The sequence below is a fragment of the Anguilla rostrata genome, chromosome 9 (assembly GCF_018555375.3).
Source record: "Anguilla rostrata isolate EN2019 chromosome 9, ASM1855537v3, whole genome shotgun sequence".
In the NCBI taxonomy this organism is placed as follows: Eukaryota; Metazoa; Chordata; class Actinopteri; order Anguilliformes; family Anguillidae; genus Anguilla; species Anguilla rostrata.
In genome coordinates, this window is record NC_057941.1 from 27246886 (window position 1) to 27262759 (window position 15874).

Here is a 15874-nt window from a genome sequence, read left to right on the forward strand (position 1 = left end):
TGTGTGTGCGTGCGTGTGGCACCATAAGGATGCAGTCAGTGTGTACCAAAATGCCGAGTTGTGTGTGTGTGCGCTCAGTAACATAAGGAGGCATATGCAGCGTGTATCAGGTGAGCTCATTGGCACAGGTCTGCCTCCCCACCTTTGTCCCGACATGCCAGGTCTGTCTCGCTTCCGTACGGCCTCCCCTTATCTCCCTGCTGGCACCGGCCCGTGCGTCTGAGCGCTTCGCCGCCATGGCGGGCGCTAGCGTTCCGCGTCGGGGGCGGGGCTCCGGAGCACACCGCGCCTCCACGGCCCAGCCGGCAAACACACGCTCATTCTGAGCCACGGAGAGCCTTCCCCAGGCCGAGGTGAACAGAACGGCCGCCGGTGCAGCCACGGCCCAGCCGGCAAACACACACGCTCATTCTGAGCCACGGAGAGCCTTCCCCAGGCCGAGGTGAACAGAACGGCCGCCGGTGCAGCCATGGCCCAGCCGGCAAACACACACGCTCATTCTGAGCCACAGAGAGCCTTCCCCAGGCCGAGGTGAACAGAACGGCCCGGCCACCTACCAGCATGGCTGCCCCATTCTTTTTCTAAATTCTACATTTGGGCTGAACAGCTTCCATGCACTAAGCAACAAAAAAAAAAACAGGACTCATATTGATGAAATGAAAGCCTTTTTTCACGTAGCGTCCACGCACTGTTTATGAATGTGTGATTAAGACGCATTGCGCATGTGTGCGGGGCTCGTAATCATTATTCTGAAACCAGGAGGAGGAATGCGGTCACTGTGCAGATGTGGGTCTGGACATAGTTCACCATTTTTTCATCCGCCTGAATAATACAGTTTTTTATTCTTCTCGGGGATCAAAGGTCCAGGATTATTTTTTTATTGAGGGCCGCATTTGTCCCTCAGGCAGTTGAATAGCCCTACCTTCCATGCTACCCAGATGCACACAATGTGCAAACACGGGCGTGGCACAGTCTTCGTTTTTCTACTGAGGTGCAAGGAAAAGAGTTCATTTCTTTTCAAATAAAAATGCAATGGCCATGCCATACTGTAACAGAAGGTTATTTAAAAAATCAACTCTAGCCACTGCGATTGTTATGGCACTTTAGAAAGTAACAGAAATGACTGCACAGGGTATAGCCAGATTTAAAACAGTGTGCTTTCTGTGTCAGTTTGACTGGCAGAAGCAGGATTTGTACCAACTGAGCGGACTATTTTCAGGGCGCAAAATTCCACGTCAAAATTTGGAGCAATTTGTCCTCATTCCTTCAACTGACAAATCTGACCAATGATTAATGAGCTATGGTTACTCTTTAACTTTCAGCTGGCCTTGAAAAGGCTCAGTCCAAAGGGGCAAACTTTCCAATCAAAGACGTATTATTAAATTCCCCATTAGTAACGTAAAGCTGGGCCATCTCTGATGTCAGCTGACCCAAAATCCTCTGGGGAGATACAGAAGCTCAGAGAGAGGAGCATTTGGCATGGAATGCCCGCATGATGTCCACGGGTTCCTCACTGCCAGTGTCCTGCATTGTTAGCGCGCAGTTTGCTGCTTATGGAAAGCAGACTGAAAAGCCAGATGTTACTGTGTAAACATAACTGCCCTGGCCTGTTCCTAAGTACGTGTGTGTGTGTGTGTGTGTGTGTGTGTATGTGTGTGCACGCGTGTGTGTGTGTGTGCGCGCATGTGAGTGTTTGTGTCTGTTATTATATATGTATGTGTGTGTGCGTGTGTTTGCATTTGTTTTGTGTGTGTGTGTGTGTGTGTGTGTGTAGACTATACTCCATATGAGGATGCACAGCTCCGTGGCAGGACTCAAATCAATAGTTTGCAGGAAAGGCAAACTGAAGAGCACTGCATCAGAATTCCAAACTCAGGCTTTCGGAGAGCCCTGTGGGATTCCGCCCTTCCGTGTTTCAGTCCAGCCATACAAAGCTTACTGTATTTTTCCACTCATTTAAGAACACTCCTCCCAGTAGACCTATCATCTATTTGTCTATGGCCACCACAGACTGCTGATCTAATCTAACCTCTTCATCCCATCACTGTCCTGGCCATATCTCAACTGCATCCATTATGAGCCAACAGACTAAACCAAAGAAGGCTAAGGGATAAACTATGAGCTAAAGGTAAAAAAGGCCAAACTGACCCCAGATCAGGGTCCATATTCATACAGTACCTCAGAACAGGAGTGCTGACTCCTCTGTCCAATAAACCTATAATGGATAAGATCATCAGAAAGCTGATACTGGATCACTGCTCCGACTCCGAGATACTTTTTAGGCACTGACCTTGGGTCAGTTTGCATTTTTAGCTCATAATGGATAAGGTTAGGATATGCCCTGGATAGTGATGGTAGAATGAGAACTTCATGTTCTCATCATAGGGGGCGACATAGCTCAGGAGGTAAGACCGATTGTCTGGCAGTCGGAGGATTGCCGGTTCAAACCCCGCCCTGGGCGTGTCAAAGTGTCCTTGAGCAAGACACCTAACCCCTAACCCCTAACTGCTCTGGCGAATGAGAGGCATCAATTGTAAAGCGCTTTGGATAAAAGCACTATATAAATGCAGTCCATTTACCATTTACCATTTCATGAACTCTACAATGGGTGGAGCTCAAATGTGCTGTTAATCACTGAATTGCATGAACCACTAAAAATATTGTGCTCTCAATAGCAAAGCACAATGATTGGTTGAAATCAGTGTGCAACTGATAGCTTGGGGTAGCTTCAAACATGTGTGGGTTTCCTGACACCTTATTCGCCCATCAATAGACCAGGGGAAACATGACCCTACATTAGCACTCAAATTCTGAGATGCCTTTATGAACACAGGCTCTGATCTAGGATCAGTTACACTCAGCTGATAAGGCAGCACATGACCGGTGGAAACCAGATTCTAGATCAGCACTCCAAGGCGCTTCATGAAGATGGGCCAGGGGCCTAGAGGCAGCCGCAGCCCACGCAGTTAAAGCCCCTCACCCGCTCCCTCTATCACTGCGAAGGACACCTTTGTTCCGGCTTCCGTAATCAGCCCATATAAGAGCCGTCCAGGGGGGCGGGTTAACCGTTAACACGGATTTCACAGCCCTGCCTGTCCGTCAGGGAGTGGTGAGCATGCTCCTTACCATCTGAGCGACAACCACAACCACACGCACGCACGCACGCACGCACGCACGCAGGCAAACGCACACACACAAGCAAGCACATGCCAAATACAGATCCACAACCCAAGTGCAGGAAACCTACTCACTATCTCACAAGACGTGCCACACTGGGGGAATTCCTAGGTACAGCTCAATACAAACAGAGCTATGACTACACAGCTAAGGCTGAGTTAGCCTCAGCACTGCTCAATCATAGCACCACACTCACACAGGCAGGAATATAGAGCAGTGCCACTATCTACCCAAACATACACAACCTATTAATGGAGAGGAAATCAGCAATTACAGAAAGATGTAAGACTCCTTTAAATTCAGAAATTCCATTTCATTAATAATCAGGCACACTCCAAGGCTCACTCTGAATGAACTCAGCCTAAAGAAATGAGGTCCAAGGGCAACTTCAGCCATTTTGGATCAGAAAAGGTCACTAGTGACCCAGAAGCATTTAAAGTTGTTGCGCTACATTACAGAAACAGCCAGGTTTGGTTTTTAATGACATTTTATCAATTTATTACGACTTATTTTAAAACTTCAATGACTGTCATCATAGAACATCTCATTTTGAACCGTTTACTTAAAAACACATTTCCGCTTTTGATATTATAAGAATGATCCAATTTTGCGAGGCAACTGTCAGAAAATGAATGGAAGGCAGTCACCCGAAATGGCTACAGTGTCCGTTGACCCTTGACCTCAGTTTGACTGACAGGCACTGAGCAGCGCAGGCACTGGTCTGCTGACGTGATGCCCGTCTGTCTGTCCGCCCACTGCACACAGGCGCACATGCTCTGCACACAGCACGACACGACTACAGGCTCTAGAGGTCACCTAGAGGTCGCTTCAGACACCTACCTTCATCTTGGCCTGGCAGGAGGGCTGGAACGTAACAGAACACAGGTCAGTACGCACACCTGCATGCCCGCTTTCCTTTCACATCCCACAACAGGGCCCTGTGACATCAGCACTTCCATTTACAGTTAGCAGTCTCAGGTAGTCTTACACAGCTTACACGTTCCACAAACAACCCATTTATACAGCGGGAGATTTTAATGAAGGTTAGTCACTGTTGTATTGGTTTCTGTGCCAAACAAGAGCAATTGCCCTACAGTGAGAGGTTCTCACACCACAAGTTCCACCATGCTGAAGGAAATCTAGGAATCCAGGAAATGACAGTAAACTTAATTTTCCTTTTCTTCACAAACAAAATTTTGATCAGATTTCGAACTGACAACCGCTGAGCTACAAGCCCAGTTCCAACGTCACCTGAGTTTTTAAAGACACGCCCATCAGACACCAGGCAAAGCACCGCATTTTGCTCGCAATGTCACAATGTCATCTTGATGACCATGATCATCTGAGATCCACTAAAAATGCTTCATTGCCACAGTTTTTTAAAATAAATCTGAGACCTTTTCCCAATAACAATCAGTGCAAAGTGTAGAGGAGCCAAACACAATGTTTAACCTACATTTCAAAAACCGAGTCAGTATGTGCACGAACGGTTAGAAAGCAAGTGGTATTCCTTCACCAGACCAAGACATTCGCCTTTTTTAGAAAGCTGTATACACTAACGAGCATTGATGGAGAAAGGGCTGCAAGGAACAAGAGAAAAGTGAGGGAGGGAGGGAAGGCGAGAGACACAGAACGATAAAGGGGTGGGAGGAAGGAAGTGAAGCTAAAAAAAACGTTGTTTTTTTTTTTTATCATGAGCTTCCCGTACGGACCGTGAGAACCGAAGCACAGACTCAGCCCAGGGCAGGAGAACACACAGAGGGGGCATTCCCCCTCAGCCCTGGTCCTCACCGCCTGCCGCCGCCAGAGCGGAGGGCGAGATTACACAGGATAATCGCACAGTCGCCCCATATCAGGTAAAGGTGGGGGGATGGGGTCGAGGAGAGGGATCTTTAAAGTGGCCAGTCAGCACGGAAGCCCTGTAATCTCCAGTGTGGTGTGTAAACAGGTAGACTGGCATGACTCGGGGCGCGCAGACACCTGCGGCTTCCCAGAGGAGAGCGGATTTGCATTACAGGAAGCACCACTGCGCGGTGGATTTCAATGAAAGCACATTTAACAGAGCTATATTGTGTGCATTGTGGCACACAAAAAATATCACAGTGCAGGAAATTCATTTCAATAGCGGAGGAAGAATTCCTTAACAGTGGCAACGTTGGTTGGCTTTAATCGAGCTGAAACACACAACTTTCCTTCAGCCACGTTTGCAGTGTTCTCCGACTCCCATGTGTCTGAACATAGGGACTGAGTCAGTTTTTAGATACCTGTTGTGGGTGGGAGTTCATGAATTATGACTTCTAATGTGGCAGAGATATTTTCAGTTAAGCTCAGAGAGGTAGAAGAGAAGCAGGGGAAGGTCTCAGCCTGGGCTGGATGAGGAGGCTGAAGTGAATGCTGAATGCTGCCGATAGGAGACTCCAGGGCGTGGCTCCTCCTCAGCCACAAAAAAGCCACAGCTAAAATGAGACAGGCTCCACACTGCCATAGTGAACACAGGCTCCACACTGCCATAGTGAACACATGACAGACACCGCAGTGCACTTATACGGCACAGACCTTCAGACACATGTACACACACATACATTTAAAAAACAGACACAAACACACACACACACACACACGCACGCGCAAGCACACACACGCACACATATAAAAAGACACATACGCACACACATGCACACACATATACATGCAAGCACACACACACACACACAGAATAATGCTCTGTGCTGCGATAAAGTTCTGGCATTAAAAAAAATGAGTAAGCATGCTTTTCAAACGGCACATGTTTAGTGCTGCTAAACAATAAAACACATTGTCAGTTGGCTAAGTAGTCATTCTAACTGTTAGAGTCCATTAATTAAATATAGCCAGAAGTAGATAGCCAACTGTTTTAAATTGGAAGGTATACACAGGTTAGAAATTAGCAAACCTAGTTTGCACACTAATGTACGTAGGTTAGCTAAATTGATAATACATTAGTATCACCATAACAATCATTAGCTAATGAGCTAGCTTGCGGCTAGCTTGTTCAGCAGAATACATCACTATGTAGTTAACATTAGCTACAATGCTACATTGTATGAAACACTTAGCCTATTCCCTTTAAACCGGCTCATAATAATGACAAGGGGGAACTTATTTTAGAAAGAAACCTTATTTTTCACGATACTGTATGTGAAATCTTCCAGGTCTACTGCAGTCAATGGGCAATCAACAGCTATGACCAGCCCATTACATTTACATTGCAGGCACTTATCAGACGCTCTGCATCCATTTATACAGGTACAAAGGTAGTTATGAATCTATGATCTTTAGGTTACCAGCCCAGTTCCTTACCCATTATACTACACTGCCACCCCATTCACATGGCTCACACAACCTGGGATCAGCCGCCAGTCTCAGCTGAGTCACTCCGGGGATTTCCCTGCTCTCCACATACTCATCCAGGCCTTAAGAGGACACACATTGAAACACATTTCACAATGAGCAATATGGGAACCTCGGCTGAATTCGACATTTAGAGGACATGAGAGTAAATGACCTCAGCTGTGTCCTTGTTCCAATCGCGTGGTATCAAACAAGGCACTTCCACAGAATCTCTCAACGCGTCGCACCTCTTCCCCTTCTCTCTCATCGCCCAGACGCCGCAGCACCGGAGGCTGGTGCCCCGTGGGCACTGTAGCGGGGAAGGGACGGTGTCGTTCGGTGAGGAAGAGACACCCATCGGAGCTGCAGCCAACCCTGACCGTTTCCTGCACCTGCGACGCCCAGAGGCGGGGGTGGCAGGTGCATCCTCTCTCTCAAACCCCCAGGGGGAGCGAATACTCGTAAAAATGGAAAACAACGAGAGCTGGATGCCTGAAAGGGCCCATCGCCAGTCACACACTGTGCAGCATGAGGTCAACCAACTGTACATAGGTGAAAACAATGACAAAAAACGAAAGATTGGGATGGCAGGTATGCCATCCCGCCAAGTTACGCCTTGGCGGGGGCATGCCCCATACCTATACAGCACCGAGAGTTTGGCACTTTTCAGGGTTCCCCACAGAAATAACCACAACAGCCACAGACACTCAGCCCTTAAAAACATTAAATTCTGTACATTCTGACCCCATTTCAACAGACAGATTTCAGAAACAACTTCACATGTCCACACAATAAAGCCCCAAACTAAGGGGATTTTGCGTTTTCTCCTTCTTCTCATTCTTGTTTTTCCTGCCGCCTATCCCACTAACAACACGTCTCCCCATTGGACATTTTACCGACACCAGCCAAATCTTCACCTACACGACCCAATCAAAAACTTGCATACACACCTTTTTACTCTGAAACATTTCCAGTTTAAACAGCTAGTCTGCCTGCGGACTAGTGGGCAAGGTTACAGTCTTGGGAACACGGGGTCCTAGGTTCAAGCCCAGCTAGGAACACGTTTCTTTAACCTGCATTATGACGTACCGTCTGCACGTTCAGTTATTAACCGGCTACAATATTGCAAAGCCATATGGATTCAACGGGAGCTCTTCTGTGCTTACTGGCCTGTGTTCTTTAAAACCACGGACAGGTTTGCTAATGATATTTCACGCATTGCATAGCTATGTCATGGTGCTGCTCTAACAAAGTCACAGACTCGTAAACCTCCGGTTGAAGGATTGAATCCCGCCTCGCCCTCAGCCAGATAATTTCCTCTTTTACACTAACGTTTTCTTACGCTTATATTTGCTTTACCAAAACTCACTCACGGCCACCCATATGCATTTCATGATGGCAAATGTATTCCTTAAAAAGTTACACCAGTTCACCACTGTGCCATTTCTACTAACTATATTTCTAAATTCATGTTACCTCGCCCTGTTCTCTATCTAGCCACATACAAGCAATTACTACGTATGTACGTTCTGCAATTCCCCATTAAAACACTACATTTCAAATCATGACTCATTCATAATTATAACTACTACTACTGAACATGAGAAAAGCACATCAGTGCAATAGACTCCACACATTAGCTACTTAATCCTCCACTTCAACAACTAATGCTTTATACAGACTGTTATATATACCGTTCGATAAGGAAACTAAGCTCGCTCATGGTCACTTCATTTACTTCGCACCATAGGCTGTGATCATGTCAACCTTCACCTACATGCCCATTCTGCTAAAAACATATTGTTTCAACTACGCAATTTCATCATTTCTCCTAATTTATCTCACACTGTTCTTATTTTCTCATATGCAAAGCCTGCTGGGACATATGCATCTGCTCCTATTCTCCACTAGCAAGTTTTCCGGTTCTAGCTTAGCAAAACAGCGAAGATGATTCCTACCTGCAGATAAGCCTATCAAAATGCCTTATAAACCTTACAGACACTAAAAGTGCATCTCCACGAAATAACAGACAACGCAGCAGGACAGAAGGGTACACAAGTTGCGACCTAGGGAGCTCTAATTCTTTTGTCAATCAAGGTTCGTTGGATGGCCGTCAAATCCGTGAGTACATACACTGGCCATATTTCACCTGCGTTTCTGATGCGTTTACACTTACGCCACCGCACCCTTTGTCACAGCCACTGTTTTACAAATATAGCAAACCGAAACGGCTAAACAGTACACGCTCATCAGACTGTACAAATTCACACAAGGATAGCCATAATCCACAACCGTTTCTTACAGGGTCACTTCACATTTCTCACTCTCATAATAAAACGCTTTGCAAAAAGAAATGATATCTCATAAAAAACACGTTTTCAACATACAAAAATGCCAAGTTACTCACACATACAAGACATACACCGTCTATAACTCATTCATTCAGACGGCCAAAATCCAGGCCTGCCATTAAAAGTATTGATATTAAAATGACGCCAAGTTACGGTACTACAAACAATTTAGGAAATATTGGGTAGCATTGCTTTGGAATACATCTTATTTAATTTCGGTGAGGCAAGATAGCTGACCAGATCTGTTGAACTAACAGGCTAAGTGAAAAAATAGACGGGCTCGCGAGGCTAGCTGACCAGTAACGTTAGGTGTCAGCTGAAAGCATCACGGAGGTTATTGGCAAGGAAAACCAGACGATCCACTTGCTCTGGATCCAAGGCAGAACGTTTTTTGTTGACAGAGAAAGTAACGTTAGCACAGGAAATGAACTTTGGTGCATGAACATGATTCGCCGCATGAAATTAAGCCTGTATATTCATGTTAATTACAAAACGTGGGATCAAAAACGAATATTCGAATGCTCAAATTTAGATTCGAACTTTAAAAAAAAAAAGATTTTTGAATAGTTTTCGAAATCCGAATATTTTTTGACAGCCCTAACAGCCGGCAATCGTTTCGTCCAGGGACAGGGACAGTCTCTCTAGTGACCCCTGCTGATCAATCGAACATGAATGGGCATTCCGAAATAGTCCAAAAAAAAAAAAAAAAAAGAAAAATTGTGAAAGAAGTTGATTCTTAAATTCATTATCCATTTTCACAAAATATACAATCGGCAATGGAGACAATGAAAATGTGAACAGTAAAACGAATGGTGATAATATAAATAAAATCGGTAATTCATGACAGTTTTTTTTACAGCTTCAATCATGAACGTAACACTTAATTAGCTCTCATCTCAGTCTCTCAGTTACAATCTGAGGGAACCAGGAGAAATCCCAAATTACAACCTTGCGCATCATCCACAAAGCCCGTTCAACTGTGGAAAAACATGTGGATTAAGGCATATGCCAATCACAATGCCACCTCTGGCAGCCCAAAAAATCAGCCCTCCACACAAACACCACGTGAGCCTCAGGTCTGGTTTCTACTGTAACCTCACACACACAAAAAATCAGTGAGATATATCAATCTTCAAGGACTGACATAGCAATTTGACTGCATTATGGCATTAGAGCAGTTGGAAAAGATGCAAACAGAAGAGCCTTTCGAATTGGATGCCGCTGGCTGGATTCATTCTCTTTTTCCTGGGCTCTAAAAGGGTGTGGCTGGAGAGGGGCGTTATTATCGCTATGTGAGAATTCCTGACACCATATGAAGCATATCCTATTCCCTCCCACACCGGAGACCACGAAAATATACAGGGAATCAGAGGCTGTGGTCTTTTCCCCCAGTTTCATTTTGTTTGATAGCCATCTATAAAACCTACAACTGCCATAACAGCCTTTCTTTACGTGTTCATGAACAGGCCTACAGGACACGGAAGGACATGCAACACCCATTCAATGTCACTGGAAGTGAAAGTGAAGGCAAGAGATTGTCCAGGAGGACAAGACCTTCAAACGACCTTGCAATGTCATGAGAGCCATGCAATATATGAAACCGAATGCATATGCTGTTCCACCAATACACTGTGAACAAAATTTAGCGCAAAGCTGCTTCTGTACATGATCGCTGCATAGCTATATTCGCCATGTCAAATACAGATCTACTAGATAACGAAGCTATTATGTAAGCTAGTTGTCAGTGGATTCATAAATCTTGCATCCAGATGCAGGAAGAGCACTCAAAAAATGTATGGCTTGAAGTACAGAAAAACTCAATTCATGCTTTCAATGAGGTGCTCCGTCAAACAAACTTAACAAAAGCCTTAGCCAGACCACGCCTTAAAGACGCTTTCTCTGACTAGCACACACTGCATCAGTCACTGAGGCGAGGGAAAGCACAAGACCAAACAGAGGAATGCAAGACTGATAAAGACCACCATCTACCCGAGCCATTGCCCCCCGTCTCCAAAGCAAACAAACAAAAAAACTACAATTCAGAACAGAAAAGCCTGACTGGAAATCTGTGCCTTAATTAGGCAAAAAATAGTATTGGCGCTCAAGAAGCATCTAGAAGGGACTACCAATATTACCTGCACTTACAGTAAAAAAAAAAAAAAAAAAAGGCTAATATAGAAAAACAATATTTTCATCTTGGTAGCCCGAAGAGCTGGTAAAGTGCACAAATGAATGAACAAAAGGTGTAAAACTCTTCAAAGTATGCCACTCCTATCTACTCCATTCAAATTAATAAGGCTTGGATCATTCTGTCATTAATTCTGCTAGATTTTTGCACATGTCAAGTACAGCACAGTAGTCTCCCTACTTATTTGACCCCAGCTCAAGTACATTTAGCTTCCAAACTTCATTTCTTGCCCCCTGTCAGCCAAAGGAATTTGGCCTTCTGTCAGGTAGGCTGTTTACATCACCTTGATCAGCCCTGTCCTATAGTGACAAGCAGCCCAGTAATACCGCTCATCCTGGGAGTATTACTAAGACTTAATCCGTAGCCATGAGAAGCAAACTGCAGGCCTTCATCTTACATTCAGTGCATGCAGTAAGCAGTCTGGGATAATGTGTTACAGTGAACATAAGAAAGCCATCTTTACATAAGACAGAGTTAAAAATATATTGACCACAAACAAAATTTCAAAACTTAGCATGTAAAAATATACACTGCACATACTGAACAGACAGAGCATACATAGTAGACAAAAAAATAACAATGTGTTTCTGCCGGTAAGGTTTTTTATCATTCTTCACAGGCTAAATGAATGATTGTTTTGCCTGTATCATGTTTAGCTATCCTGTCCATTTTTGAAAGTGTTGCATGCTAACCTACTGGACTATTGCCTCCAAGACTAGCTGGCTACAGCAGGGTTGCAGCTATGAATTCTTAGGCCCAGGACAAAATATATGGGGAGCCCCCCCGTCCCAATATATTTTGTAACAAATTAAAAATAGCTACACCCCACATACTGGGCCCCCCTCCAGCCTAGGCCAGGACAAAGTGTCCCGGTTGGTCCGAACCCACTCCCTATGTGCGTCCCTGGGGTAAACTGCCTTAACTATGTTTAACATGCCGAAACGATGGGTTGTGAATGACAGTATTTTCAGGTGAGCCACACTGGTATGTTGTGTTTCAAGCAGAAAAATCCCAGCCCTGTGCTGCAAGCGAATAGGGGACATTGATGTCGCACAGTGCCGAACCTAAATTTGGTCTACTCCAACATACACGTGTCAAGGCTCTCATGGTTACACTGTAAGCCGCGGTAACTATAGTAAGTGGAGTATTACCGCAATAAGATCGAAATGATTTACATCCATCTTCTTACACGTAGTGAAGACGCACAGTAACTTGCCTCATACACTATGGACAGTGGGTTTTAGCTGCGTCGAGGTCAAAATCAAGTCAGTGTGTTCCATTCGATTCACGCTGCTTTTTTTATATATATAATTAATGCCAGACGGACAAATTCGAAAATATCGACAGATAGGGGGCCACAAATAAGTGCAACACATCCACAGAGCAATAGCTGCCCTTCGTGTGTTTTAACCGGCACTCCTGTGTCCATAGAATGAGATCAATGGAAGAACCGTACTCTACTGGTACGTTGTAGCCTATACTGGACAATTTGTTGCTCAACAGAATTCCACCCTTTGATTACTTACCTTGTAGAGACACGTTTCGACTTTTAAAAATTGAAACCCAGCTAGATTAGTTGCTCAAACAGACTAGGATAAGAACAGGAAAACAGGATACAGAGGCATTCTAAACATTTCCTACCTGTATGTTATCACTTTATGCCGACGTACAATACTTTGTCCAAAAGGTCCGTAGGTCTGTAGGACACTACAGTGCAGTCATTCGGAAGTCAAGTCGTTATAGAATTCCGGAGATCCAGATTTAATCCCCGGTGTCTATCCACTTCAGTGTCTCTCCTTGGTCGCCGCTGGATATTTCTCGGTTTTGTAACTAACCTTCTAAATCTAGAGAACTGTACCGTTTGCGTCGATTTAAGCGTCTAGTTAGTGCTAGTCAAGCCCACATCACACGCGTTCTTTTATGGTAATCTAATTGGCCACCGCTCTTTATCAGAAAATACATCCAACTGCCAGCAGTTTTTAGTTCCTATTTGAGTCGGGTACGGAGAATTGGCTGTGTAAAAAATAATTCCTTAGACTCCCAATTGCCAGACGGTGTATATTGCCAATGAGAAGTCATACAGCTCCACGTTGAGTCATGGAACAAATGTTTGCAAGACTTTCTCCCTTCTCTCCACCTTCAAACACAACGACTTCACTACCAGGAAGTTCTGTAACCAATCCCAAAGTCGCACGAATGTGATATCACCGATGTTACATACATTACTCTTAAGCCTTTATAAACAGTTTTCTAAAGTGTAGTCAATAGTTCATGTACGTATTTCATGAGTGATAGGCTAGGCTACATTACAACAGACATTAAACGCGTGGTTTGAGTGAACAAAATATGCCCTTTCTCTAGGCGATCGCTTGAACGTGCAGTCTACTGCGGAGTGCGAGGCAGCCGTTTTTTTGACAGATTGTAATGTAAAAATACGACCAGTCTTTTCATAGGCTTTACGTAGGCTAGTCTATACGTTGATTCTTTTCAAAATGTAGTCCCTACCATGTCTGCTTCTTTTATTGATGCACCTGGTCTGGCTGGCTACGCCCTCCTATTCTCAGACACTGATAGAGTGACTGGAAACAAGGGCTGTCTGCACGAACAAGTTAACGGTTATGCGAGACAATTTAATTGAAACTAGAATGGCGGGGGAAATTCTTAACCTTGTGATAACTTTACTTCTGCACTACCAAGCAGCGCCTCGGGATATAACCATGCCGCACGATCTCGAACGCAAGTTATATCGCCATCTGCTGGTCTAAATCCACGTTACACATTTGTTGGGTTTGAAACCAAGGTCTGTAAGTCTATTAAGGGTGTGGCTTCACCGCCGATTTAAAACAATTCTTTAAGGCAAAGAAAGTTTGGCACAGCAAATTTAAAAACGTAGCATTAAAAAAAGATGTACAACAGTAACACCTCTCAAAACTGTTAACTACCACACGCTTCGACGTTTTCACATTAGATTCCATTTAAGTCTATTCAGGAGGAGTTGATCGATATTTTTAACAAGCTGTTAATTGTTCTTATTTAGGTGCTTGTCATGTTTAGACGGATTATGTGGGCCTACCCTCTTGAGACACATTATGTCAGAAACTGTTATGCATGCCAGAGGAATACAATTCCCGTTGCGCTACATTGCAAACTATTACATAAAAAGAGGTAACAATTTTTAACGGACCAAATTAGAAACTGAGGTGAATTAATATGCTCCCAATTAGATTGCTGAACACACACACACATACATACATACATACATACATATATATATATATATATATATATATATATATATATATATATAATGTATTAACACAATGTAGGTTTGGCTTGCTATTTTCTGTCTCTGAATTCTTCATTATCTACCAGATCTTTAGTTTTAGTGGCCAGGTGTCCACACTTCCACCAATTAGGAACCTGTTGGTTCGCCTCAGTCTTTAATTTGATTAGTTGAAAAGTTTTTTAACCTCTTAATTGCAGCATAGCACAACATGAATATAGAAATTTTATTCTCCATCGCATGCATATATATTTCTGACATAACGTGGCTTAAGAGGGTAAATAATCCCTCAAGAAAAATGAACAGCTTGTTAAAATTCTCGGATTGCTACTGTGGTTGGACGAAAAACCAGCATACACAGTGGGCCGCCAGGACCCGAGGTTCAGAACCACTGTTATTGGCTATCAAATGAAGAGGTTCATCAATATGCTCTAGTTAAATGGACTGCATTTATATAGCGCTTTTATCCAAAGCGCTTTACAATTGATGCCTCTCATTCGCCAGAGCAGTTAGGGGTTAGGTGTCTTGCTCAAGGACACTTCGACACGCCCAGGGCGGGGTTTGAACCGGCAACCCTCCGACTGCCAGACAACCGGTCTTACCTCCTGAGCTACGTCGCCCACGTCGCTCCTGAGCTAGGTTGCCTAACACATGTCCGTGCTGAAAAATCCAGCTGGGAATTTAAATAGTTAAAGCTGGGTTTTTTGACACTTCTAGCTGGTCGTAGCAGGTCTGTGGTTGGTTAGACTGGTGGCATAATGCACTAGCTGACAATATAGGATACTCAGCTGGCCAACTAGCTAAAGTAAGTTAGAAGTGTCAAAAACACATCTTAAACCAGTTTGAACATTTTAGACCGGTTAAAGCTGGAATTTGCAGCAGGAGTGTTTTGTTCTTTCATAATTTTGTCCTTAAAAGTAACACAATGCAGGTTGGCTTTGTCTCTGAATTCATAATTTTCCATATTGTTAGTTTTCGTAGCCAGGTGCCCACATTTTCCCCAATTAGGAGCCTATTGATTCACCCCGGTCTTTAATTTGACCCGTTAAAAATAATTTATCTCTTTTTATGGATTTGTTTGCAATATAGCACTATTTGCCTATGACTGGTGTTACAATTTTATCTAAGAAAATTACATTTTACAGAAACCCCTGAACTTCGGTGTTACATGAAAAAAAAAAAACAATGGCGCAGTAGACACATTTCTATCAAGTCACAGCGCCGTTATATGAGCAACGAAACACCCACGTAACCCTGCTGTCACTCCCACCGAGTAAACCCATAGGCCTACTGACCGCACCCCTCTGTCTACTCTTCACTCCCTTTCTCCACCTCTCCCTCGTTTCGCAAATGCATACACTATTTGCGTGACTCGAACTGGACGGAATGTTGGAAAAAAAGCATGTTCGTTCCGGAATTCCCGTGCTGTTTCCTCAACGCCCGGTGACATTCCATTCCTGAACCTTCACCGCTGTGTTTATAGTTGTACATTTAACAGACTCGCAT

At 44.1% G+C, this 15874-nt stretch overlaps 1 protein-coding gene across 3 annotated transcripts in view; it reads right to left on the minus strand.

The window, feature by feature from the left end:
- Positions 1 to 15874, minus strand: part of LOC135263443 (unconventional myosin-Ic-like) — a 67912-nt gene that overhangs the window by 50213 nt on the left and 1825 nt on the right. The window contains exon 1 of one of the 3 annotated variants that reach the window (XM_064351465.1): positions 12727 to 13864. The exons of the other annotated variants lie outside the window; for them this stretch is intronic. The gene's annotated coding sequence lies outside the window, so the exon portion shown is untranslated. Of the gene's footprint in view, positions 1 to 12726; positions 13865 to 15874 lie in introns of those variants that run through there. 3 annotated transcript variants of the gene reach the window in all.